At 38.8% G+C, this 26,079-nt stretch overlaps 1 protein-coding gene and 1 long non-coding RNA gene across 4 annotated transcripts in view; one reads left to right on the top strand and one right to left on the bottom strand.

Moving 5' to 3' along the window:
• PRKN (parkin RBR E3 ubiquitin protein ligase) overlaps positions 1-26,079 on the top strand; it is a 732,020-nt gene that overhangs the window by 672,874 nt on the left and 33,067 nt on the right. The gene's annotated exons all lie outside the window — the stretch shown is intronic.
• On the bottom strand, positions 9,296-11,263 carry LOC135579072 (uncharacterized). Its single transcript, XR_010471442.1, has 2 exons — positions 10,935-11,263; positions 9,296-10,875 (listed from the first exon to the last, which is right to left on the bottom strand). It is a non-coding gene; the product is annotated as an uncharacterized LOC135579072 (long non-coding RNA).

Here is a 26,079-nt window from a genome sequence, read left to right as displayed (position 1 = left end):
ACAAGTTAGATCACATCTGTTTAGATTCCAGTAGCAACAAAAGTTTAATTTCTCAGCTGTAATGCAATGGGCACAATAGGTTATTTGAGATAGAATAACATTGTTCTCATCAAAATGGTGGGATTGTATCAGGACGAGGCATTTGCTGCAAATAACAATTGAGTCCCTGCTACCCTCACCAAATACTTCTTTTGCTGAGCTATATAGAGACGTCTTTTTTTTTTTTTTTTTAAAGATGTTATTGTGATAAAGAGACAAAGAAAACAGTTTTCTACTTAGGCTTTCTAAACAACTCAGAAAACACTCAGGGTGTTTTATGTTGAGCTTGCAGTGCCACAAAGAGGTTGGATTCAAAAACAATCTAAATAAAATAGATATGTGACTCAGACATGATGCTTTAAAATAGTTAAGTAGAATAATATTTATATAGTAAGCCTATTTAATTGGGTCAGATTAAGCTTCAAATGCTTTTTTAAGCATCTTAAGAACTTCATTAATTCTCAGTCAATCTGTCAACAATACTAGTCATGGATCTCCCAAGCTCATTTCCAAGCCTATAGGGTTTTTCTGTAGACTTTCACACTAAGGAAACCCCAAAAAGGGACCTGCAGAACCTGAGACATTTTGCAGGTTAGGAGCTTCTTACTCCTCGTTACAGGTTTCAGCTCAGCATATGTAGGAATTTATAGATACAGTTTTGAGACTATATAGGCACACAGTTCTTAAATGAGGGAAGTGTTCTCTTTAAGGTAAACTGCAGCTCCTGCTAGTAGCAGTTGCAGTCTTTGCATACGCATGCAATTTTTTAGTAAGAAAAACAGACAGTGACTTTATGAGTACGTCTTTTAACATAAAAGGGCTGTAGTGAAACCATTTCCATCAGCCTTTCTAGGGGAAAAGGTTCTTTGGTGGATGAAATACATCTTATTCCTTTGAGAAAGAAGACTACAGGAATGCTAATATCTTTGTGTCACCAATTATACCTTAGAAAAAGAAAACAGTCAGGAAGGTTGACTCTGGTGGGAAGAAATCAGGAGCTCAGTTCATTATCCTGTTGATTACTTATTTTAACAATGACTTCAAAGTTACTATATTCTGCATACAATTGGCAGCGATCAAGGAAGAAAATACTTTTAGCTCTAATGGACTAGTAAGGGATTTTTTTGAGGCTCACAGCAGCATGAAAATGCTTCTGATAAACCACCTGAAGCAAAATCACAGGTTTTTTTTCTTTTAGTAGAAGTAATGATGTTGCTTTGCTTTAGTCCATCAGAGAACCAACCTGAATAGCTGAATAATTATATCCAGGGTAAGGTATTGAGCATGAAAAAGATGGGTAAATTAAAAAGAATATTGGGAGCAATGTAACTAAGATGAAAGAGAATGTTTTTCAACTGTGTGTCCTGGAAGAATGTTTCTGTCAGTCCTATAGAGTGGGTGAGAATAAATGAGTCCATTGGTAAAGAATCATGCTGTAAAAAAAAATCAGGTTTTCTATCTTGTGGAAGAATCCGACTCTACGTTGTTGTTTTCACATAGATTGGGATGAAACATTGATTTTATTTTTTATATTCCCAGGATGCAATATTAAGGTATATGACAAGGCAGATATATGACAAGGCAGATATGTAAAATATTTCTTAAATTGAAATATTCTGATATTTTTTCAAGGCAAAATATGTAACTATTGCAATGATCTGGGAATCCAGCTTGCCACACACGTGGATCAGAGTTAAATCACTTCTTATATGTTCATTATCAGATTCTGGATCAATGTTAACAGGAGCATTTCTAGTTGGTGCCACTCAGATTGATACCCACAAACCTGCAGCCAGCACCTTTTGTTCCTATGGGAAGCAAGAGCCTTACATTGTGTAAGAGATCTCTTTAAGTGATGTAGGAAAGCCAGATCCACAGAATGGCTCCCTTTTTGGATTTCACCTTTTAAGGCCTGTGTTAATGGTAGGTGACTTGGATGACTAAATGTAGCATAAACGGTAATTTCACGATGTTCTTTAGTCTTTGAAAGAGAGGTGGGTGTTGTGGTGCATCTTCAGAGCATTATTATTATTGTTATTATTCTTGTTAGCATTATTTCTGATAGTGCATGCTGAGCTTGTGTCTAGAAAAGCAGCTGTTGGATATTAAAAAACAGCCCTTCAGACTTACGGAAAAGTATCCCTAAACAACCAAATGCAGCTATAGATCAACACACTTAAAAAAATCCCACAGTAAATTAAAGACCTTCATGATTGAAGTAAGAAACATATTCTTTCAGAATTGTTGCTGATCAACAGAAACATCTAATGATATGGAGCCCCATCTGTTAGATATTAAAGTCAGCCAGAGTCACACAGGGTCTGTCTACTCCACCTAAACCCTCCAGCTATACTTTCTGTCTGCTTTTCTTAGATATGCTGGTGAAAGTGCCAGGCTTTTATGCTTTTCACATTCTTGACATGTCAGATGCTAACAACTTAGTGCACCGTTTGGGAAGAAAACAGCTAGATTGCTTTGAGAAAGTCTTAGTTGCTTTTAATATATTTGATTCAAAAGGAGTAATAAGAAGAAAGTGTCTGTTCTTTATTGTGCTGGGACCAAGGTTCATGACACTTAGGAAGTGCTGCCTAATTCAACCATGCAAGACTGCAAAGATTGCATAGCATCACTCATGGTTTTAGCCTGTGTCAAAACACTGAATTTGAAAGAGAGGAATTTGGAGCTACCAGCAGTGACCCTTTAGAATGATGGATGGGTTTTGCCACCCACTGGGAGCCGTAAAGCCTCTATGAAACTGGAAATCTATCAAAAATCCCAAACTCAATTGAAAGTAATTTGTTTGTCACCTTCTCTTAGAAGTTCCCTAGAGAGAAAGTGTTTCAAAAATTCTTCAAGAAATTTTGAGACTTCAGTTAATCAATAGTTTGGATACATAAACTTTATATAAATGATGAAGCCATCTTTGCAGCATTTATAAGATTTAAAATTTGCGGTGTGCCTGCCAAATGGAAGTCACTGAAGTCCAACATATGCAAAAGCGCAAAATGAAAAGGAGCAGGGATAAATTTTTACGTGTTTTGGCAGGATGCCTTTTTTAACTTTTTCTGTACAGCAGAGTGGTGTCATCAGCAAATCTGTCAGCCTGCAAAATGACATTCCTATGGAAGAAGTGGCAGATGTGAATCCATATTCCTGGGAGCACGCAAATAAACACCTTGGGTCAGTGCTTATGCCAAAACTCTTCCGTTTTGTTCAGTGCATCCCTTTTTTACTATAATTAAGAAACAGTGATGAAATAACTTGACCATATGGGAGCATGTAGACCAGGGGTGTCAAACTCATTTTCACTGGGGTCCACATTAGCTTTGCGGTTGCCTTCAAAGGGCCAAATGTAATTTTAGAACTGTACAAAGGTAGGAGTAGTTACATTACATTACATTATATTACATTACATTAATGTAATTTTAGGACTGTATAAAGGTAGGCGCTGGAAACAGAACAAACTGCAAAACCAACACGTTTATCTTTCTCATTAGAAAAGAAAACAAAAATTAGATTGAAGATAAACCTGGGGAAAACCACACTTTTGAGAATAGCCGAAAGGAATCCTTGGCTAGCAACTCAGATTTAGAACATTGTAATTACTTTAGCAATAATACCAAAAATTAGATATTAATTTTCATAGTGTAATATCTCTTCCCAAAGTTGTTTCCAATATTGTGTAGATCTGCAGACCAACTTTAAAGAACGCATCTTGGACTTACATGTGATTTCTTTGAAGCAGAAATTTGCACTTTCTTCATGACTGAGACAGAGAACTACCTTTCTTACGTATGTAAGCAGAAGCTTTCTTACCATTTAATATCAGTTTTAGTATGGACATTTTATTGTATAGGGCAGCACAGGAAGACTAAGATAATACCTTTAGACAAGTGTTCAAATGTCTTAAGAAAATCCCAGCTTGACGCTGAACTCGGAAAACTGACTTTAATAAAATGAGATTACAATTTTGGGAGCGTATTTTCTCAGCTGAGAGCATCAAACCAAACCTATGCAACATGGCTGTAAATTAAAGATTCTTATATTCCCGAGAACATTAGTGCTGTCAACTCTTTTCCTGGTATGCCGCTATTTCTGATGTATCAAGGACTTTCTAGCTGTCACTTCATCTCTCTGAGACTTAATTTAATAAGATGCTAAATTTAAATAGCATCATAGGCAAAATCCAGTAGTTTAAATAGAAGGGGGAAGGATTAGTCTGTTCTGTGCCTTCCAAATTTTGATTTTTTTCCTGGAGAACAAACTGATAGTGCACAAAAGTCTAGTTGCATTAGTGCGGGGATCTCACATGCAAGCCTTAGCAAGTGGCTGTGTAAGAATGTCGTTTCACAAGGAAAATAGTCAGAACCTTTAAGTTCTTTCATTGTTTTCACTCATTAAGTGACAACTGTGTGTTTTCAGTTTAATTGGAGATATGATCTCATCTGAACAAACCTGGAAATTGAGAATTTTGAAACTCAGATACTACACATGAAAGTAGCTTGTAAACTGAACTTACTTTGGGGGCCTTCCATGTAGCTTGAACTTGTTCAAAACTGAAACAACAAGCAAAATTATGTTCTTTATTTTGTTTTCATTTGTTTAGTGGTTTTGATACTGATCAAATTGTTATTGGTCTCAGATGTATTTTACAGTTCCAAGCAGATCAATCGCTGGACTGCAGCATTCACATTCTGCTGTTTCAATACCAGTGGCATAACTTGGAAAATAAAAATATTTGGCCTGAAGATTATGATCCTCTGATTAGGAAATACAGGGTACTATTAAGCAATCTGTAATTGAAAAACAAAAGGAAACTGGTGGAGCATATTTTATGCAGTAAATTTCAATCATAGATTGTTTTCACCTTTAGATCTTGTTAAAACTAAAGGGAGATTCTTTTTTTGTCTCACTTGCATATAACTGTGGATAATTATAATCCTTGAAATTCAGTTGGTAAGTGTATATATTTTTCATCCTTCAGAAAGCTTTAACTTCCTTTAAACACAATGTGCAGAAGGATTATTGTCTGTCCTGCCTGCCATTGCAACTGATTAAAAGAGAAACAACCTGCCCTGCTTTATTCTCTTCTTGCTATGTGGACCTTGCATAGCAATGGGAGGAGGAAACCTGAGTTGCTGGATCACATTCTGTTTCTAAAGCAGCTGTGCTAGAGAGTCACGCAAATTACTGGCTACACAAATTATCATAGATTGTAGAAAGCAATCAGCTGCAGGGTTTAGTTTAGTCTGGATTAAGATGTGGACAGGTTAATGAAGTACAGTGGCACGGTCCCATTCTCAGCATCTTCCCTCATGTGTAGAGCTGTGGTAGAGCCATGGCAAGCACTTTTTCATTTTAAAATTACAGTTAATTTTATACTGTGCTGCCCCATCCCAGACTAATAGCAGTTTTGACACTTTATTGAAATCTGCTGTCACAGACTACCCTCACTGTACACGATACCTCAAGCAGCAAAAGTGCAACCAAAATTGTTCTGGAACTGCATTGATTATGAGATTCATGGCTTGTGATCATGGGTCAGTGTGACTATAAACCTTGCACATCAAAATACCTTACAAAATCAAGAAAAAAAATCTTATTTCTTGGTAGATGAGTCCTGTTAGGTATATGTAAGCAATCATTAGTTCTTACACTCACTGATTTATTTTTTCAACCACTGATTGTTTTATGAATGGCAAAACCTCTGAAATGGTGGAGTTGGGAAATACCATCCATTCACCCTCTGCCACTGCAGGCTGCTCCTTACTGACCCCTGTACTTTGTGCAGGCTCAGTTCAAATAGCTTCAGAGGCTACTCTTACATTATTTTGTAGCTGTTTGTGGTCTGTTCAAGAAGAATCTCAAAAAATGGGACTCCATCACTGAGGGTCTGCAACGATTTTGGTGGGGAGTTGCAATCTTGTCACTTATTTTTTAGGGTCATGGACACCTGAAAAGATGATCAAAGAGAACAAATGCTACTGACAACAGAAACCACCTGCAGAAATTGGGAAATACTTCACTATGTGGTCCTATTGTCATCCATGGAATTAATGGAAGTGTTTTACCAGAAATCATATTTGGTAGCCATGTAAGAAGTCATATATGCATAAGGAAATATGCAGCTGCAGTTGTCCTCTTCACTAGAGGATCAGGTTCAGCAGAGGGGAGTGATGGCAGCCATGTTTCCCTATGCTAAGCATCAGCTTTAAACTCAGTTCTGGAGATACCAAGTTATGTATGTGAAATGTCTAATCTCAGGAAGCCCAAACTCAAGTGTTCTCGGTCTCTCAGTTCAAATCCAGCTGCAGGTCTAGCTCAAATCGTGACCATCTCCAGCGAATATACAGTTAAATTTCTTTATAAATCATTTTCTTCTCTATGCTCAGTAGTTTTAAAAAATTCCACCTACTTTAATTAACAGGAAATAAGGTATTAAATAGATGTCTCAGCCTGTTCTTCTGACAATAACTGCTGTACACCTTAAATTCTTCATGGAAGTTACAACAAGGCTGAATTGGGAAGATAAAGAAGAAAACCATTTTAATTGAATTGTAAGAGATTTGGTAAGGAAGATGGTTAATGAGTGTTTTGAAAATGACAGCCAACAGTCATAGAGAGATCATAATATTGAAATGCTCAGGCCTGCACAGGCCTACACATGCCAAAACCGCCAGGCTTGTTCCTGCCTTCTGAGGTACCTTATTCTGTAAGATTTTGCAAGTATGACTGCTTACATAAACATTAAATGGTACAAAATGTATCATGTGTTCTCTTGAGCACAATAACAAAGAAATATTTTTACAAAACATGGTTGCTAAGTTTGTAGCACAGGTGCTACATGTTGTCAAATATGAATATAAATATTACATAAATTGCATTATTGAGATTAAAGAGAAAGTCTTAGAGATAGATTAATGTATAGCAATGACTATTCAAGAAACAAAATTCTTTATTGACCATAGTAGATACAGGGTAGAAGCCAGCTTTGGCTTAAAGTTTGTCTAAAATTAACATAAAACAGAGATAAAAGGTAGAATATAACAAATAGCATGAAGGAAAAATAGGTGATAATATCAATTAGAATTTGTCAAATATAGAAAATCAATAAAATAAATTAAAGATTGAGCTAAATTCATGGCTTCTAAAGGTGTGAAAAATTAAAGAAGATAAGAATAACAAAGATGAGTATATTTATTGTTAAAGAAAGCCTAAGTTGGGTAGTCTTATCTTTAGATCTAGTAAGCAAAATTACTGATAGTGCACAGTAAGTACTTTAGCTCTGTATTTGGAAGGAAGTAGCATAAGTCATTTCATTGCACATGCAGACTTTCCAGCCTTTTACTAACTTGGAAAGACTGCAGAAATGTGTACTTGACATAAATATTTCTAAACAAGAAGATTCGATAACATGTATTTAGAAGTCCTGAAAGAGATAGATAAGGAGATCTAAAGTGTGCTGCTGCTCTTCCTAATAAATCTTGGAACAGAGGAGGTTCTGGTAAAATGAAATAGCAACAATGATGAAATGCTATCTGTTGTTGCAGTATATAGTATCTTTTCCCTATTAAAAATGTCAAACAAGATGTCCCAGGTAACTATATGCCTGACACCTGTTCCTGACAAAAACAAGAAAGCACCAATGAAATCAAATTAATAAAGACTTAAAGGGCAAGAAGGTAATCGATTTCAGACAGCATGACTGCATAAAGAGAAGATCTTGCCAACAAACTTGATTTAAATCTCAGACGTAATTACGTATTTGGTTGATGAATATAATTGGGTAGAATCATAGAATCATTTTGGTTGGAAGAAACCCTCAGGATCATCGAGTCTAACCATAACCCAACTCTAACACTAAACCATGTCCCTAAGAACCTCGTCTAAATGCCTTTTAAACACTTCCAGGGGTGATGACTCCACCACTTCCCTGGGCAGCCTGTTCCAATGCTTGACAACCATTTCCATGAAAAATTTTTTCCTAATATCCAATCTAAACCTCCCCTGGCACAACTTGAGGCCATTTCCTCTCGTCCTATCACTTGCTACTTGGGAGAAGAGACCAACACCCTCCATGCTACAACCTCCTTTCAGGTAGTTGTAGACAGCGACAAGGTCTCCCCTCAGCCTCCTTTTCTCCAGGCTAAACAGCCCCAATTCCCTCAGCTGCTCCTCATCAGACTTGTGCTCCAGGCTCCTCACTAGCTTTGTCTCCTCCTCTGCACTCTGTCTGGTACCTCAGTGTCTTTCTTGACAGAAAGATGTTGTAGAAATAATATTGTAGAAACAAAACACTCTGATTTATTTTAAGGGGTTTGACTTTATAACTTAGGACATTCTAATGTACTGAACAGATGTCAAAAAGCTGTTGCCAATAAGTATTATTCTGAATGGGAGTGAATTAATTGGACTTTCATAGATGTTGGTACCAAGCCACATTTTAATCAATGATCTGGAGGTGAATGGAAATGACCCAACTTGTGAATGACACAAAGACTGGTGGAAACTGTAAACAAAGATGCAGTCATTCTCAGCAACTGACATCACAAAGAAAATGCCTTTTAATATACGTGTACAGTTGTACCACAAACTCCCAAATATAGAACTACATTTAAGAAAGTGGTGACCTTGACAAGGATCTGTGGGTCATAATGGCCATGAAGGTACCCATGCACTCCCAGGATGATGTAGCAGGACCAGGTGATCCTTAGAGGTGAAAACAAGGATGGCGTGACTGGGAACAGTTGAAAATTTGAGGAGGGTCAGCTAAGAGCCACAGAATTTATTCTAGAACTGGAGAAAATGCCTCAAAAAGTGAGACTGTTCAATTCATTTAAGTAAACAGAAGAGACTGAGAGGTGATTGATCCCTTCCTGGAGAAGGTGCTAATTGATATTGTAATCCATTGGAGAATTTTAAATGTAATAATGTAAGAGTTTAACAGAAACCAGTGACTGAAAGCCAGATGAAATAATAGTTGGACTAAGATTGGAAGACCTTGTTCAAACTATAGCTTTTCAAAAACATAGTTGTTATATTTACATAATTATTGAATCAAATATTTTCACAAATGTTGGTAAAAATATTGCACGTACATAACCAATAGTGTTAGACATAGTATATTGAGCTTAGCAAAGCAGTGCATTGTCTGATTATTTTTCTTCTACCTTATTCTCTGTGAATGAATGCTTGTTGGGAAACGCTTCAGAGTTCAGGACCCGCCTGCGGAGGAAGAAATGCAGTCGACTCAATATGAGTGATAAGCATACTTCGTTTATTGATCGGACACAGCTCGCTTATATACTGTTATCATTAATTATGCCTACTAGTCATTATATGATTGGAGTGCATAGCAAATTAGCTCAGCCCTACTTGCGATTTCTCTGGTATGCTAGTTCCTTATCCTCCCGAATACACTTCCACAAAGTTGCTTGCAACAAGCTGTTCTGTGACCTTCAGTAACCTACAGTCAGCACTTTATCTCACTGTTACTTTCGGTCAGTACTTTTCCACTTGCCTAGTCACCCTCATGCTAACTGAGGCCTACCCGGGCCTACCCATCCTGACTAAAACATTTCTCTTAATACAAAGGGTCGGTATCCCCACCATGCCCTTTCTCCTTAAGCCATTCCCCAATAATTCCCCCTTTTTCTTTTTGCGCGAGCATTGCTTGATTCATGGTGCGTTCAAAAAGCTTTCGAAGACATGAAAAGGTACAACTTATGCACATTGCTACTACAATTATTATAATAAGTAACATAAGCATACTTTGCAAAAGCCCTTTTAACCATCCTCCTAACCCAGACCAGTTTGACAGCCCCTCTAGCCCAAAGAAGCCCACATCTTTCTGGATCTTTTGTGTATGATCCATAAGTTGTTTAATCTCCTCGTGGATGGATCTCGACTTATTCTGTAAATCCATAAAAGTATTTTTCTCGTCTTGCTCTTTTGTGATCTATTATCATAGATACATTGGACGTTAAGAGAGTTAATAGTCCCAAAATACACAGTCCTCCAACAGCGTTAGAAGGAATTCCTGGTCAGGCTCTATCTTCACAGATCAAGAATACACCATACAGGAGGTTTTAGGGTCGCTGTCAATGATATCCCTTGCATTCTTCTGTGAAGCATTACACCGTCGAGTTTCATTTCTGTAGTCACCAAGGATAGCATTAACATTTTGTAGTTTGTCCATTCATGTTCTTGTATACTGTTCTGACACTTTTCACAAACCGGCTGAATACAAGCATCCATGGGCATAGATGCCAGCAATTCCAGTTCCTGTGGTTCGATGTCTGCTTCCAGGTGGCAATTAATCCAAAGTGCCGTGTTAGTATTATTACAGTTCGTTGCAATGCCTCTGCATCAACCACTATTTGAAACAGTCGTGTGATGCTGCTGTAGTCATCAAGGAAGACACCAACCAAGCATGTGTAGAACGTTTTTTCCAGAGACATCGTAGTTAGGCATATAGGTGGTCAGTCATGTTGGCTAAAGTAATCCACATGTTAGTCTTTGTCTGTGCATGCATCCAAAACACAGCAGCTGCAACAATCATTGTCAGGAAGATAACACAGGTTTCACGTTTCGTGCTGGCAACCATTGCAGCTCCTGATCTGTAAAAACATAAGCATAACCTCTCTCCCAGGTTATCAATTGGTATGGACTTTTCCATTGAACGTTAACTAGTGATTTGACCATAACTAATGCGGGTTCTTTCTGATTTAGCATGGTTTTGGGTCATAGGTACAAAGTGTTTCATCACAGGGCAACCCCAGGCTGCACCACTTAGATACAAGTGACTCACCACACACAACCCCCCTGACAATTCCCCTTTTTGTTTAAAAAACAAAACAAAACAAAACAAAACAAACAAAACAAAACAAAAACACAGTTCAGAATCAGATACGTGTGTTGGATCTTGACTACGTACTCAAAATCGCAAATCAAATTCAAAGGTTCCTTAAATTTCGCAAATGGTACATATATGACAAAAGGATCATGGCCTTAAATTCATTCCCTGCATTTTCTTGATCAGAGTGACAATTGGTATATTAGTCTGTTAGCATTCTCATCATACTGTCCCACAATAGCCACAGGTTGTTCCATAGACAAATCTGTAAGTCCAATCAAATGCAGTCATCCTGTAAAGCTGTCATAAATTCATCCCTCAAAGTTTCTAACTCCATTTTGGCTGTCATATTTATTGGATATTATTTTCCCTTACCGGATTGAAGTCCTGTTTCAGATTTCTCAGGGTAGTATCTGCTTTATCAAAAACATTGGCTGCTAAGTTCCTTGAAGATTTCTCACTTGCACAAGCAGATCTGCAACATCCAAACACCTTCCTGTAGGATATGCAACTAAACAGAATTCTCAGAAAACGTTATTTGAGCTTACAATTTACTTAACAAATCCTGACCCAAGAGAGGTATAGGACTTTTAGGCAAATACAAGAATTCACGTATTAAAACTTTGTTCCATATTTGGCATTCCGTTTGTCTCAAAAAACGGCCTTTCTTTCGTTGTCTCCCATGTCCTCAAAAACTAGCATGGTGAATTTACTAAGAAGTCTCGTACAATTAATTACCATAGGATAAGTTCATCAACAAATTTTTGGTTTAATTGTCCAGTTTAATTAAAACTACGGGTCTGCTCAGGATGCCTTTAAACTTCACCCTCGGACGGCTCCATTCAGTATTACATCGCTGCAGTGGGGGGAGAGAGAACCCCCCCTTTCACTGCTTTAAAAGCGGGCAGCCACGTTTTTCCAGTTGTTTTTTCTTTCTGTGCAGTGTAGATATAACCAAGGTCACGCAGCTGGCATACTGGCTGGTACGAAGTAGGAGGCTCTGGGAAACTTCTCAGTTACAATGAGCTGCACACAGGCCTGGGATATTTTGCTCTTTGTTTTCCCATTTCATTTCAGCCATAATACACTTTATATGCAATTTCAAGTAGCTCAGCAATAGTCACATTCCTTAGCTCCATTTACCTTTTACAATTTAGAGATGTCAAAAAAACCAGTATAAACCAGTATAATAAACATAAATCCATTATTCTATTGTCCTAGATCCAAATCAGTTCACATTCCAGCAACCTTTAAATACAACTTCATAACTTCATACAATACCCCAAGTTCACATCTATCATAGTATTTTAACAATTTAAATGCTTTTCTAGCAATATAAGCGATTACTTTAATGTGTAAGGATGCATCCTAAGGGGGAGCAAGGTGGAATTTTAGCAGTGGAACCGGTTCCCATTGTAATTATCTCCCCAAACAAGATTCTTTTGGTACCAAATATGAATATACAAACTAAAATACTGAGCTCAGATACGAAAACCATACACCAAGTTCAAATAAGCAGATGAATCACACTTACACCAATTTAAGACAATATCTCAATTTTTTGCATTGCACCTTGAACCGCTTACTGCTCAGCCAGGTGGAGATACCTCTGGGTCTCCCTGACAAAATGGGTCAGTGCGCGCTGGAGCCCCATTTGGCATCCGCCCCCCCCCGCAGCAAGCTGGACTGGGCAAGGCCTTTTATTAGTGTCTCATTTGGTGCGCTACAACTGTTATTCTAAAACCATGATTCTTCACTTGATGTGCATACAAAAAGGCCAAATTTAGTGCACCGAGATGAGAGACAGCTTGTCACAGAGTTGCGCAAGTCTGGATATTGGAATAAAGCTAGCACACTAGAAAAAAAAAAATATAACAGCTACTACACATAAAATCTTAACATCATGTTCATGCAGTAGGGAGCTAAATTACTCATGATCTTTTATACTATCACAAAACGCACCTTTTGAGTCAACCGATTCTCATGATTTAACAGTCTGTGAACTTACTGTACCATATAACAAAGACCTACCAAAATTGCAACATGCTTAAACAGATACCCACAAAGAAAACAGGCTAATAAGGAAAACATTGTGCAGACTTCAGCAAGTTTACTGTGACCTGCGTGTTATCAGTTAACTCTCTCTCAGCTGTCTGAAATGATTTAATGATCTCTTGTAGGGATTTATTTTGTCTTACTCTTCTCACCCTAAAAACAACATTAATTGCAATAAGGTGTTATACTTCAAGATTCTATTCCCCAGACACTTTTCCCAATCATTTAACTTATACAGCAGCCACCATTAATTACAATATTTTACAAGATCTTCTTTCCTCATATTTCCAAGTGCTTCCCTATGTTTTGAAACACCTCCCAATACCGATTTTTTATGAACACGACTGAAAACAGTAATTTCTGACCCCACGGAAAAGCACAGGGCTGCTTGCAGCGTGAGTGGGAAAAGTGGAGACAAAGTTTTACGGTGCACTTATACCACAAAGAAACAGTTCTAACAACAACCAGTAAAACAATTAACTCACATTCCTGACAAGATGCTTGACTTTCAGAGAGGCAATAAACAGCAGCACATAATATGCACTGTAAAACTCACAAATAACATGTTGATAGCAAACTTTAGCATTCTCTACTGCCAATTCCAAAACCAGTGCTTCCTTAACTTCTAAGTTTTATACCCCGAGTCCCCAGAAGCACCCCCTTTCCCGTCACGATTATCATGACCACATTGCCGACTGTCAGATTCACTTGCTGTTAACTGATCTAATCTGTCACACAGTTCTGTTGTCCAGTTCTATTTTCAGTGACTTCTTCTGTTCTCTCGTGGAAGTTAGAGGGTTAAAATGCAGGAAAAGCAGATTGGCAAAATTGGTAAAAGGAACTGATAGTACACTTGTTTACGACTTTAGCATTCTCAGCTTTCACAGGTTCTTTGAGTAAGTTGTCTGACACCAATCCTCTGAACTTGCTGTTCTCACCAGGGTTAGATGATGGTACAGGAGGCTAACCGTTTGGCATTGTTCCTCCCCCCGCAGCAAGCTGCTGAACCATCGGGGGTGCCGAAAGCACAGCAGGGGATTGCATAGGGAGGGTATCGCAGACACAAACCGGGTGAATTTCACCGCAACTTTCAGGATACTTATCAGGCTGCAACGCTGCAAAAATTCCGGCAGCAGCAGACCGTTCAAGCTTCCATGTAGTTACTAATGATTTAGCTTCTGTATGTCCATTGCTGACTTTATCCCATAATTTCTGCTCTACACTGTCCCAAAGTTCAAGTTTTGAGTCACTAATGCTCGTAACAGTCTTTTCAGGTTTTAATTGCTTCATTGTAGTATTTATCAGTTTCCAGATGGTTACAAGGCCGAGAATATATCTTTCGCGGTGACTAATTGCCTTCCACAACACAGTTCCCATCTTTTTCCAAGTCTCTATTTGAAAAACTCCTGACAGGTCAGCAGGATACCTATTGCCTCTGCACCAAGTTAATAGTCTTTTAAGGTTCTTCGCTGATAACGCAGATATGCCCGTTTCCATCGGCGGAGCGGAAGGCTCCATTTTGCCGAGTTTCTGTGAAGCTACCGCGGCTAAATTCTTTTTCACTTTATGACGCTTAATACTATTAATTACTTCCCTCCACGGTTTCCTCAGTTTCTTAGCTGTTTTATCCTCGTCTATGACCATATCCCACAACACGTCCCCTAATTTCCTCCACTCTCCTTCATCAAACAATAAATCAGGATCCTGAAAACACCCCTTAGTTTTTCCCCGTTGCTACTAGACCAGCTAGCTGTTTAACGCAACTATAATTAACCCCTCGCTTTTCTAAAAAGCTTTGTAAAATATCTAGGGCCACCTCGAAATCCATAACCTCTGTACTCATAATATAAATAAATACCTCTTCTTGAGCTCAAAGACCTCTTTGCAGCCTTCCAGTGTGCCCGTATACGGCGAACTTCAAACTTCAATCGGTTCAGGCGTCGGAGTCAACACACCGCAGCACAGTGTTCGGTTGCTCTTGCCCGCCGGCCGCTGCCAAACCGGCGCCGTTCCACAACCTAATCCGCAGCACGGGTCCCTGTTCGGGCGCCAGATGTTGGGAAACGCTTCAGAGTTCAGGACCCGCCTGCGGAGGAAGAAATGCAGTCGACTCAATATGAGTGATAAGCATACTTCGTTTATTGATCGGACACAGCTCGCTTATATACTGTTATCATTAATTATGCCTACTAGTCATTATATGATTGGAGTGCATAGCAAATTAGCTCAGCCCTACTTGCGATTTCTCTGGTATGCTAGTTCCTTATCCTCCCGAATACACTTCCACAAAGTTGCTTGCAACAAGCTGTTCTGTGACCTTCAGTAACCTACAGTCAGCACTTTATCTCACTGTTACTTTCGGTCAGTACTTTTCCACTTGCCTAGTCACCCTCATGCTAACTGAGGCCTACCCGGGCCTACCCATCCTGACTAAAACATTTCTCTTAATACAAAGGGTCGGTATCCCCACCATGCCCTTTCTCCTTAAGCCATTCCCCAATAAATGCTGACTTAAATTAGAGCATTTAAAATATTGCAAATATTCCACAGCTGAGTTTGTTAATTATTGCCCGATTTGGAAGGCAAATTTTTATGGTAGAGGTGATATATCATATTGAAATTGTAATATTATACAAAGCTTTTTCTTCAGAAAAGTAACTGGGCTTTACAGTCAATGTGGTTTGATCGCGACTATGTTTTGGGCTTTCTCACTTTCTGATTGCAAACATATTATTCCACCAAGGGTTCTTTTGTGCTAATGTTTACAAAAACAAATTGTGTGTCATATTTCATAGAAATACTTGCAGAACACATTAAACTCTCTAGCAATAGAGAGTCCCAAATAACAATCCTCATTCCATCGTAAATGAAAGTAGCGTCTAGTACAAAAGTCAGAATTTAGAAATTCGTGATTATTCTGCTTCTAGAGAACATACTTGTTGTGATGCAACACATAACCTTTTTCGTTTCCCTCTCTCTCCGCCATTGTCTGTAAGAACCAAAGAACTCTACTAATAAGCTTGTAACAGTATTCAGCTTTTATGACTGAACGCTGCTGTAATTTTTAATGTCAATTACAAATGAAAGCACATGATGGCTTACTTGGAAAACACAGTAAAGAGGAAATTGCCATTGTGGATAAGAAGGAGATCTATAAAAAGCAAACCCAGATAAGTCAAATTATACAAAAAAATACCCAACTACACTTTGCTTGTCAAAACGATTGCATTTCTCATCTATAAAAAGATGCTTCCGGGTGGTGACTCAAAACCCCTACATTTGCTATTTCAGATGTAATTTTCCTCATTCCATTCTCCTCTGGTGTCAAGAGTATAAAAAGAGACACACAGATTGCACACTGCCTCGGCAGACATCCTGTGAGCCAACACAACCTTTTCAGAACTGAATTCTTTACTTTCATCATACTTGGAGCTGTGTTGGGCACAGGATTGTCCTGTGTATGAAGGTTATGATGTACCACAAAGTGAAGGAGGACATTGAATTTGGCCATTCTGCCAGTAACTTCTGCCAGGGAGGGATACCGGGACATTGTCTTTAGTTGGGAGTGGGGGCTGGACTACACTCTCAGTCTTTAGTGACTAGGGAAAACCTCATCTTTTTCTTTTCTTTTTCTTGCCCTTTGCACGGGGAGCATTGCTTTTTTTTTTTATTTTTGCTGGGGGAGAGGGAGCTGGTGTTTCAGTCCGAGACCTTCCCTCGGGGTCCAGAGTTCCTCCAAGGGAAATTGAAATCCTGGTATTTCAAAATTGTGACCTAGACGTATGCTCAGCAACTTGTCTGTCTGTTCCTCAGCTGTGCCCAGGGCTGTGTTCACCTTCTGGGGAGCTTCTTTCTTCAGCTCTGCCTCTCTTTAAGGCTTTCTAGCAGCTGGTGCCCTTGTAAATTCAAAGGCTGCCCTAGGCCAAGAAAAGCCAGAAGCAAAAAGAAAAATTCTTGTCATCTGCTTTCACCCTCCCTTATTAAATGTCTTGTAAGGGAGCTTGACCAAGTCTTGTGGGAAGACAGCAGCTCCCTGCTGCCCAACAGTCCTGTCCAGTCAGGGTCACCTTGATTTGTCCCTGCTGGGCAAAGCTGGTGTGGGAAGTGCTGCAGAGCCAGTTCAGCACGTGGGCAAACACATTGCTCAGAATAGAGGCAAAAACCGATCAGCAGAAATAGAAATGAGTGTCATGGAGGAGGATCTCTTCCTCTTGATTCAGATAAGCTGCTATTATTTTTTATTCAATCTGCATTTTGCATAATCAGACATTTAAGAGAATGGAGTTTTCCAATGAAAACTGATCCAAGTTTAGTGTGTTGGAAGGTGAGAACATTCCCTGCTGCCCAGTGGCTGGCATGTCAGGTTTTGCGTCTTAGTTGCAATCAGTCTGAAGTATCCATTGTACAATATGTGTGAATTTTATAACACAAAGCAGGAAATTTCCATATTAGTAGAGATACTCTCTTCTTTCTTTCATGGGAACCAATAGGCAGCATTTTGGTTTGAGATGGAAAGTGATCTCAGATTGAAACAGGAAAACTTTGTACAACCAGTAGCTGGCTACAGCCCTGGAAAGACATGGGCATTTTGAGAGGGACCATGTTTGTACTGCGTTTCTTTAAAGTCTTTGGTCAAACTATAGGTGAAAAACACCCATGGCAAAAGTAGTTAGTGCATAGCACTGATGCTTAAATAGGGCCATGTGTTGAATCCTTGAGGTACTTCTAGTCACAAATACAGCTTGATAAACTAAACAATACAACGATTTCCTTCATATGTACAAGAAAATTCATTTTAGAGAGTATTTCTTCTTATTATTTTATCTGTTGTCCTCAACACTTACAGCTAAGCTCTCTTAATACTGTATAGCCTCAGAAGAGTAAGAAATAATAATTAAGACCGGTAATTATGCCCAAAATGACATTAGTTTTTCTGTAGATAAATAAGTTCCTTTTCAAAATCTGTTACAAAAATATTATGGATGAAGAGCTAGGAAGTCAAAAGTTAAGAAAATGTCATATTAGCATATACAACCTTGGCTCAGCTGCACAGGCATAGCTAATATATACTCTTGTCTTCTTAGTCATAGTCATCAGCAGTGAGCAGGATGAGAGATTTTGTGTGTGCTGATGTCGTTTCTGATAAAGCCTGGTCATCCATATGGTTTTATTAATTATGTGAACAGTGCATTAGTAAAATTCAGGTTACACAGCAGCTGTGGCTTTCACAGATTTTCTGAAGAATGACAGACTGTGTGTGATTAAATAGTGGAGCTGTCAGATAATTTTAGAAAGAAATTGGATCCTTGATATTTCTCAGTTTTGGAGTAAGTTTAATTTTCTGTGAATGGGAAGAGTGTATTTAGAACCAAAATCCATTCATTTACAGCCCATGTATAATGTAGTTCTTGACAACTAAAGAAATTTACCGCAGTTCTCTGTTGATATTCTGATCTGCAGAGACCAGCCTCTGTTGGGTGAGAGAATAATTTGCCTTTCATACGTAAGTAGCCTTGAGCTTCATCTGAAAAAAATACAATGATGCTATATATGTATATAAAATCCTTATTCAGACAATTCCCTGTTCTCTTGTATTACAGTATGAAACCTGTTTAAGGAAATAGTCTTAAACAATTCAACTCCTTTTGTCTGTTGTTTGATCTGTTTTTCTACCACAGTTCAAAAAGTTCAGTAAGTACACTAATTAAATGTACCGTGTATCCCGGAGCCATTTATTCCCTGCAATGTTTATGTGTCACGTTCATATGTACTATGTATTCCCAACAATATTCAGCATAAAGACAGGTCTTTGCAGTGAAATGCTAAGTATTAAAATCAGGGAGCTTTTGTGATAACCCTAAAGAAGTTTAAATCCAGATCCAAACTTTGCTAAATTTATCTTGTTATTAATTAGAGTCTTATAAAAGCCTATGCTTCGTTTGGTATGTATTACAACCATTAGCTAGATGGGAAACTGCAAGTACGCGGCTGAGGAAAACATGCAGGCCGACTCAATGTAAGTGATAAAGCATGATTCCACTTTATTGCCGGAGATAGCATGTATTTATACCAAATACCATAATTATGCATACTTGTCTCTATCTAATAGGCTAAGCACTAAAAGGTTACATTTGCTTACTCCACCTACTTGGGTTTAGCTAGCTATGCGCATCCCGTATTCTTCTGACTCTTATCTCTTCAAGGATATCCTGACCCTGCCTTAGTCAGTACTTTTCCATTCCCCCCTTTCCCACGGCCTAATAGACAAGCTAACTAAGGCCTACTTATGTCAACTAAAATGGGCTCTGCTCGTACAGTTGCTCGGTGGACTCATGTCCACACTCCTTGAGCCAATCCCTGACAGGAAACAGGCTTTTTATTATTCTATCCATTGCAACAAAGTTTCTACAAAACCCTTGGAAAGATGGGAGGGCATACATATATAAGCAGCCTGGTTTCCTCCATTTGAGAAGTATCTACATAGAAAATGCTAATATAAAGTATAACTGAATTTTAAAATTAAATTCTCGGATTAAATTTGCTCAGATTATAAAAGTTGTAAATTCAAGCTGGAAAGAAACTTAAATTCAATATGGACATTCCCTTGTGCCTTTTTTTCTTTTAAAATATGCATTGATCAGTGAAAAATTTGTTTGCTTTACTTTCAGCATTAGTCCTTACATAACAGAAGGAACACCTCTATGCTGGTATAGAAGACCTTCAATAAAAATTTGATTTGAAACTTACTGTGAAGAAGAACAGATATGGATTGCCTCATTTAATTACTCAGGCTGCTTCTAAAAGTAAACTAGAAAATGTAAAAATGTCAGTTTTACAAAGTAAAGGGGTTTAATTTTTTAAGAGGTGATGAAATACGGGCACCTTTTAACCTGGTCAATTCACATTAATTGCAAAAAGCAATGTGAAACTAAATGACTAAAACAGTTATGATTTGAGGAAGGTCAAAGGTTAAAAAGGTACCAAGGTATGTAGCATTCTTTTTGGACTTGTTCATTGTATAACTAAGAGATAACTTAATCTCTCTGTGTCAAATATCCCTTAAAATACTTTGTGATTCCACTTTTCAGCAGAAAAGCAAGATGAGGTCAACTTTATGAGAATGGATCTTATACTCAGATTTATAAAGATACATAGGAGTGCTATTGATCTGGAGGAACTGGAAGAGCCCCAGTAATGAAAAAAGTGGTTAACTGCTGTCAGAAATTGCTGTTTCTTCAAGCTGACACTGAAGTCTGTATAATTTGTACCAGACTGGGGACAATGATTGGTTTTGAAGCCCTTAGTTTTAAATTTGGTTTTAAATTCTCCTTCCACATATAGTTTTTCATTGCTTAATGTTGTGCCAGACCTGTTTCTACATAGTCAGCATCTCATATATGAAGCATGAGTTCCTGTGGAGCTCCTCCAGCGGGGGCATCATGGAAGATGCAGTTTAGTGCAAATGAAGCGCTAGAGTAGTGAGGAACATTTTCCATTTAGAGTTATTTCGGGCATTGACATGGCCCTTGACATGGTTTCATAAGCTGCCGGGTAGATCAGCTTCCCCTGGCTCCTGCTCTCAGCTGGTATAGCCGTCAGGGCATGCACTGGAGCCTCATTTTGGGCTCTACTCCCCAACAAGTTCCTGCTGCCAGAGCGTGGTGTGTGGTACCAGTGCCAGAGCCATTGCTCTGGTACCAGTACCACAATGATGTCCAATTCTAATCTGTGTGACAGTGAATTACAGCCAGTATTACTGTGCTCCTGCCTGTGCCACCCTGCGCAACAAGTCCAGCTTTGCTGAGCCCTGCCTGAGCCTGCAGCACCTCCGGCCCCTGCCCCAGGCCCAGGCCTGACACGTGCCTGCACATTGTACTCAGGCAGAGGCAGGACATGCTCCCCCATGGTGGGCACTGGCCGTGTTGCACCAAGCCTGGGGTCCTCCAAGCCTGTACAGTGCTGCCAGGAATAGCCATGTGCAGGTCCCTAGGAAAGAGCAGGAGCAGAATAAGCAACTGTGATACCGTCTTTTACACCTTCTCAAACTCCAGTTAGCTGAGGAGACACCCTGAGATGAATGTGTCTGTAATTATTTGCACTGGATTTTGGTTCCATGTATTTGACCAGGCTATCTTGAAAAGGTGTAGATTTTTATCATGCTTAACACTCTTTGGCAATAAGATCCACAGGCATATTGTGCGTGGCATAAGGAACCACTTCCATCTAATCACTTGCTTTGAACTTCATTCTTACTCTCTGCATTTGATACCCCCTAAATCTTGCACTGAATCAAGGAAAACAACCATGGAATATACACTGGATTTAACCCACCACTTTGTCATCCAGTCTTGTAAGGTTCTTCCGTAGTTCTTCACAATCAACCTTCACCCTTGCTTCTCTAAACAACATAGTGTCACTTGCAAACTTTCTCAGCTCACTTCTGACTCCTGGCTGAGGGTGACGAATGGTGGCTCCCAGCATGTGTCCCTGAGGAACTCCACTCATCGTGCTTGCAGTGCAAAAGCTGGCTGTTTACTCTCTGCTTTGTGTCTGCCTGCCAGACACCACCTATTCACTTCTGTGTAGACCTAAGCTCTAATAACCAATCTACCTGGTCCCTTTGTGGACGCTGTACAGTCGCTGTGAGCTAACAACACATATATCTGCCAGCAGCTCTGTGCTGCTCTGAAACACCTCAATCAGATTGCTGTACATGCACAAGTTTCTGTATTTCGTACTAGGACATGAAATACTGCAGTATTTAACTACTGTGCAGTACTTAACTTCTGTGCACTGCACACCCTTCATTGGATCTAGCCAGAAGTACACACCAACACTGTTCCTTTGTATAGAAACAGTAGAATAGAAAAGCATTTGAAGGTAGTACCTTTTTGCAGTCTTTTACTGCAAAACCTTGTTATGCTTCTGAAAGAATGTTAAATGTTGGGCTGAGGTTGTCTGCACAGTCAGGAGGCTGAAGCCTTTCTTTTCACAGGTCTTCCTCTCATACTTCTCTCTCATCAGTAAGTTTTTGGATCTCTATCACTGAAATGGGGAAGCTTATGTGGGAGACAGAACTAGACACGCTTTGGACACAGGGTGAGACCTGCTGCAGGGAGTCTTACTCTCAGTTTTTTGCAGGTGGATCTCAGCTCTGTTTGCTGCACTTGAAGCTGCAGGATCCCCTTCACAAACCTGTTCCCAAACACACACCAGAAGGAACTGCATCATCCTAGAGGTTAAGTTAGTTTTAATAAATAGCTTCATTTTGTTCAGAGAATATGAAAACCTCTCCCCAGTGATTAGATTTGGTCTCAATAGAAGTCATGTATTTACTTAAACATGGTTCTCATAAGGAAATTGAAAGACAAACACTATGAAGATTAGTCATTATGAAATGATGATTACAGGAAAAAATCCTAATTGACTTGTCTTTTGAACCCAATATGCATTTACCCTAACTGGACAGTAACACATTCTTACTGTATATTACAGCTGGACCTCCAAATATCTAGGAGCCATAAAGCTGAACTGCTCCAGTTTTCCTTAAAAATAAGCCTGTTGAAAAAACAGGAAAGAATTTTCCATCTCTGGAGGTAAATTTTATTAAAAACATACCAAACCAGATACTACATATACTCTCTCTATATATACATATACACACATGTACACCCACAACTATGCATTGTATACATATACATATTTATATTCTGTGTGCTGAACTAGAGTGCATTAATAATTTTAAACAGAGAAAAGCTGGTGGCCAAGACACTAAATAAAAATGCCTGGGAAAAGATAAACCCTTCAATGTGTCTTTACAAGTGCACCATTACTTTCATATTTCTTTCCATCAACTATTAGTGGCTTCATACGCTGCAACAAACTCTTCAGAGTGTCCTCCAGATTTTTAAGAACTCATGTCCTTTCTACAAGGACTTAGTTGCAGGTTTGGTCCCTTCTTCAAGCAAGTCCCCTGTGCCTCCTGGGGGAGTCCCACCCCATTTTCATGACCTAACCACCAGGTCCCACTCCCTGTCCCACTCCATCCTCCTGCAGCTTCCCCCACATCCACAGGTGCCAGGGTGGCAAGCAAGCTTCTGCTCTCTGATGGGTGCACAGCAGGACCCAGAGGGCAGCAGCCACGACAAAGCAAAATGTAGCTTTCCTTTTCTCCATTCCAAACTTTTTTAACAAAACCACAATATTATAGTGACTAAAGAGTCAACTACGAACGAAGTACATGTTTGTAACCTCTGTTACACACATAATATGGAAAGGGTTCAAAAGCTCTGTCCTTAGATATTTATTTACTATGTCTTTTATGTGCATGGCAAATGGGCTGTTTGATGTGTAATCTGTTTGCCCTTATATCATGTACACTTGCCAATGCCCTCTTCTGTAGTGTTGTAGTAGTATATCAGATCACAGCCTGATCAGGCAAGAAACCATAAAAAACATATACCTTTAAAACATTATTGTTTTGTTATCTCCAGGGGAGAGTCTACGTAAGTTATGAGCTCCCATAGTATGAAATGGACACAGGTGATTAATGGTTTACCACTAGTTAATAATGACATGAGGAAGAGCTTATTTTTAGCTTTCTTCTTTATAACTGGATTTTTCTTGATGGCTTTTGTCCATGAGCTAGTGTTTGTTTATGACATCAAGATTCTCTCTCTTGGAAGTAGCTGTGGTGTCATAAGCACCACGTTGTGGTCGTACCGCAAGTGAGTCGGTAGGAAGGTGGAAAGGAAATAACTAAATAACTTCTACTCAGCTATCTTACTCATCAGCACTCACAGGAAATACACAAAACAAAACAAAACAAAACCCACAACCCTTCCCAGAACAGATTGGGGATTATTTAATGGGGGAGAGATTTGGGAGTTGTTTATAGAAAAGTCCCTGAAGCCTTCAGACTGAAATACAGCTGCAGTGCTGAAAGCAAATCAGATGCTGGATTGTATTGCTGGGGTAAACAAAGAGAAGCAAAGCCTGGGAGGGGATGCTCTTCTTACATAAGATAGCGGTTACACTACATCAAAAATGCTATAAGCCCTGTTGTGGCCTGCGCCTCGGGGTGTAATTGCTCTTGAAAAAAAAAAACGGAAAAAAGCAGAACAACCAAAATGAGAGGAAGTTACAAATATTTAGGCACTAAAATGTTGGAAGATACGAGGTTTTCTTACCAGGGGAAGAAAAAAAAAAAAAAGCAGCACCTTGAGAGTAATTGAAAGTGGTTTTTGGGTTTAGCATACAAAAAGCTAACCTGGATGTAGGTACATTTCTTTTTTCACAGTCACAGAGCAAAAAATGAAGCAAAGTAATGTGAAAATCAGATGATGGAAACATAATGAAGGCTAATGATCACATAAAATAGGTTACCAAAAACCTATTGAGGACCTTAAAAGGATATCTCTCTGCCTTTCAGAATATACAGCAGAAAAAGAAAGGATAGAGAGTTACAGGAGCACGAAATAAAATGATACAGAGAGCACAAAGAGGAGCAGATTTAACAATGAGACATGTCACTCTATTCTCTGCTCTGGAAGTCCTTACCCTGTGTTCATCACTATGTATCTGCTCCGCGTTCCTGTTCCCTCTTTATCAGCAGCCGTAGCCTGTCAGAGAGTGTGAGAGGAGCTCACATTTTTTTAATCCTGATTTTGTATGGAAATAAGTCTGGTGCAGTAGCACCATTTCTGTGTCTTCGCTGACCTTTCACACCCCTGCAGTAACTTGGTAACCTGTGGGGCCAGTTTTAACTGTATGTTTCCAGGTATCTTTCCACAAATTTCATGCCTAGGTAGTGGGATTGAAGAGAAAGAGAGAGAAAAACCTTTCAATTGTCCTGAATTGCATTATGAGCTCAAGCCTGATTAAACATCAGAAAATCCATTTCATCTCTCAAACTCATTATACAAATATCTGCAAAACTGTCTTCTTGATTGCTAATGCTCATAGAAAAGCTTTTTTAATTTATTTCATTCTGGGGAACTCCTAACAGGGAGAAGTTTTTGGGGTTGGATCAAACACAAGAAGACTGTGTATATCGCACAGACCTGCTCAGTATTCTAGCTGACCAGCTGGTCCAGTAAAAGATATTACCTGTCTCCAGAGAACAAGATACCTGTGTCTTTGAACGAGATACTACTTTTCAGCAAATATAATAGGAAATAAATAATATCGTATGAAATAGCTGCATAAATATCAGGGGTGGTTTTATAATGTATCTTTAGAGCTACAATAAGATCTTAAGAAATTCTTACTATGTGTAGTATTGCTGTTACACTTTTATACAACCATTACTCACAGAAAAAAAAGCATGAGAATCTCTCTCTTTAATGTGAAGTACTTCACTAGTGTGAAACCCACAGCTTCAAAAGGACATTAAGACAAATTGTCCAGTGAGATATTTTTAAAAGTTGAGCTGCAATCAATGTTTGGACAGTTATGCCAGCCAAAATCAATATTTATGTACAAATAGGACAAAGAGGCCTAAAGTTTCCCGCCTATGTTATCTGTAATTTATTGTCCATCAAAATTAGGAAGGATTTTGTGTTTTCTAAGAATATGTTTGAAAAATCTTGTTAACAGCATTTTTGAAAGGTTGCTACAAGAGAGAGCCTGCAACCTGATGGCTTAATATCTCTTACTATTTAATCCCATATTAGTGAACAGGCTTTTTTTCACAAATGCAGAGACAAATACCTGTAAATCCAGAGTAGTCCCTGATACTTGCTAAGCATTATGCAGGGTTGCAAGATCTCAGAGCAAATTGATAAATTACTTACAGTTGTTTAAGAATTGAATAGTGATGATTATTGGTTTGTTTGAATCCCTTATAAAAGGATTCCATGTTTTCTGGAAAACTTGAGCCCACTGTTTTGTTTGATGTACAGTTTATTGGAAACATTAGATTATTCTGGTTACAGATATCTATATGAATTAAATTACAAGCTGCAAAATGTGTGTCTATACAGTGCTGTGGTACAGTCCAGTAGAGTAACTATGGCATTCCATGTGCCAGTCAGAATCATAAACAGGAACGTGCCTTGAGAAATATTAAGGTTCATGAAAAAAGAAAAAATCTTTCCAAACTATTTCTTCCATTATTTCATTTTTGTTTT

Source organism: Columba livia, chromosome 3, assembly GCF_036013475.1.
Source record: "Columba livia isolate bColLiv1 breed racing homer chromosome 3, bColLiv1.pat.W.v2, whole genome shotgun sequence".
In the NCBI taxonomy this organism is placed as follows: domain Eukaryota; kingdom Metazoa; phylum Chordata; class Aves; order Columbiformes; family Columbidae; genus Columba; species Columba livia.
This window is presented reverse-complemented; position numbering and strand designations above follow the sequence as displayed.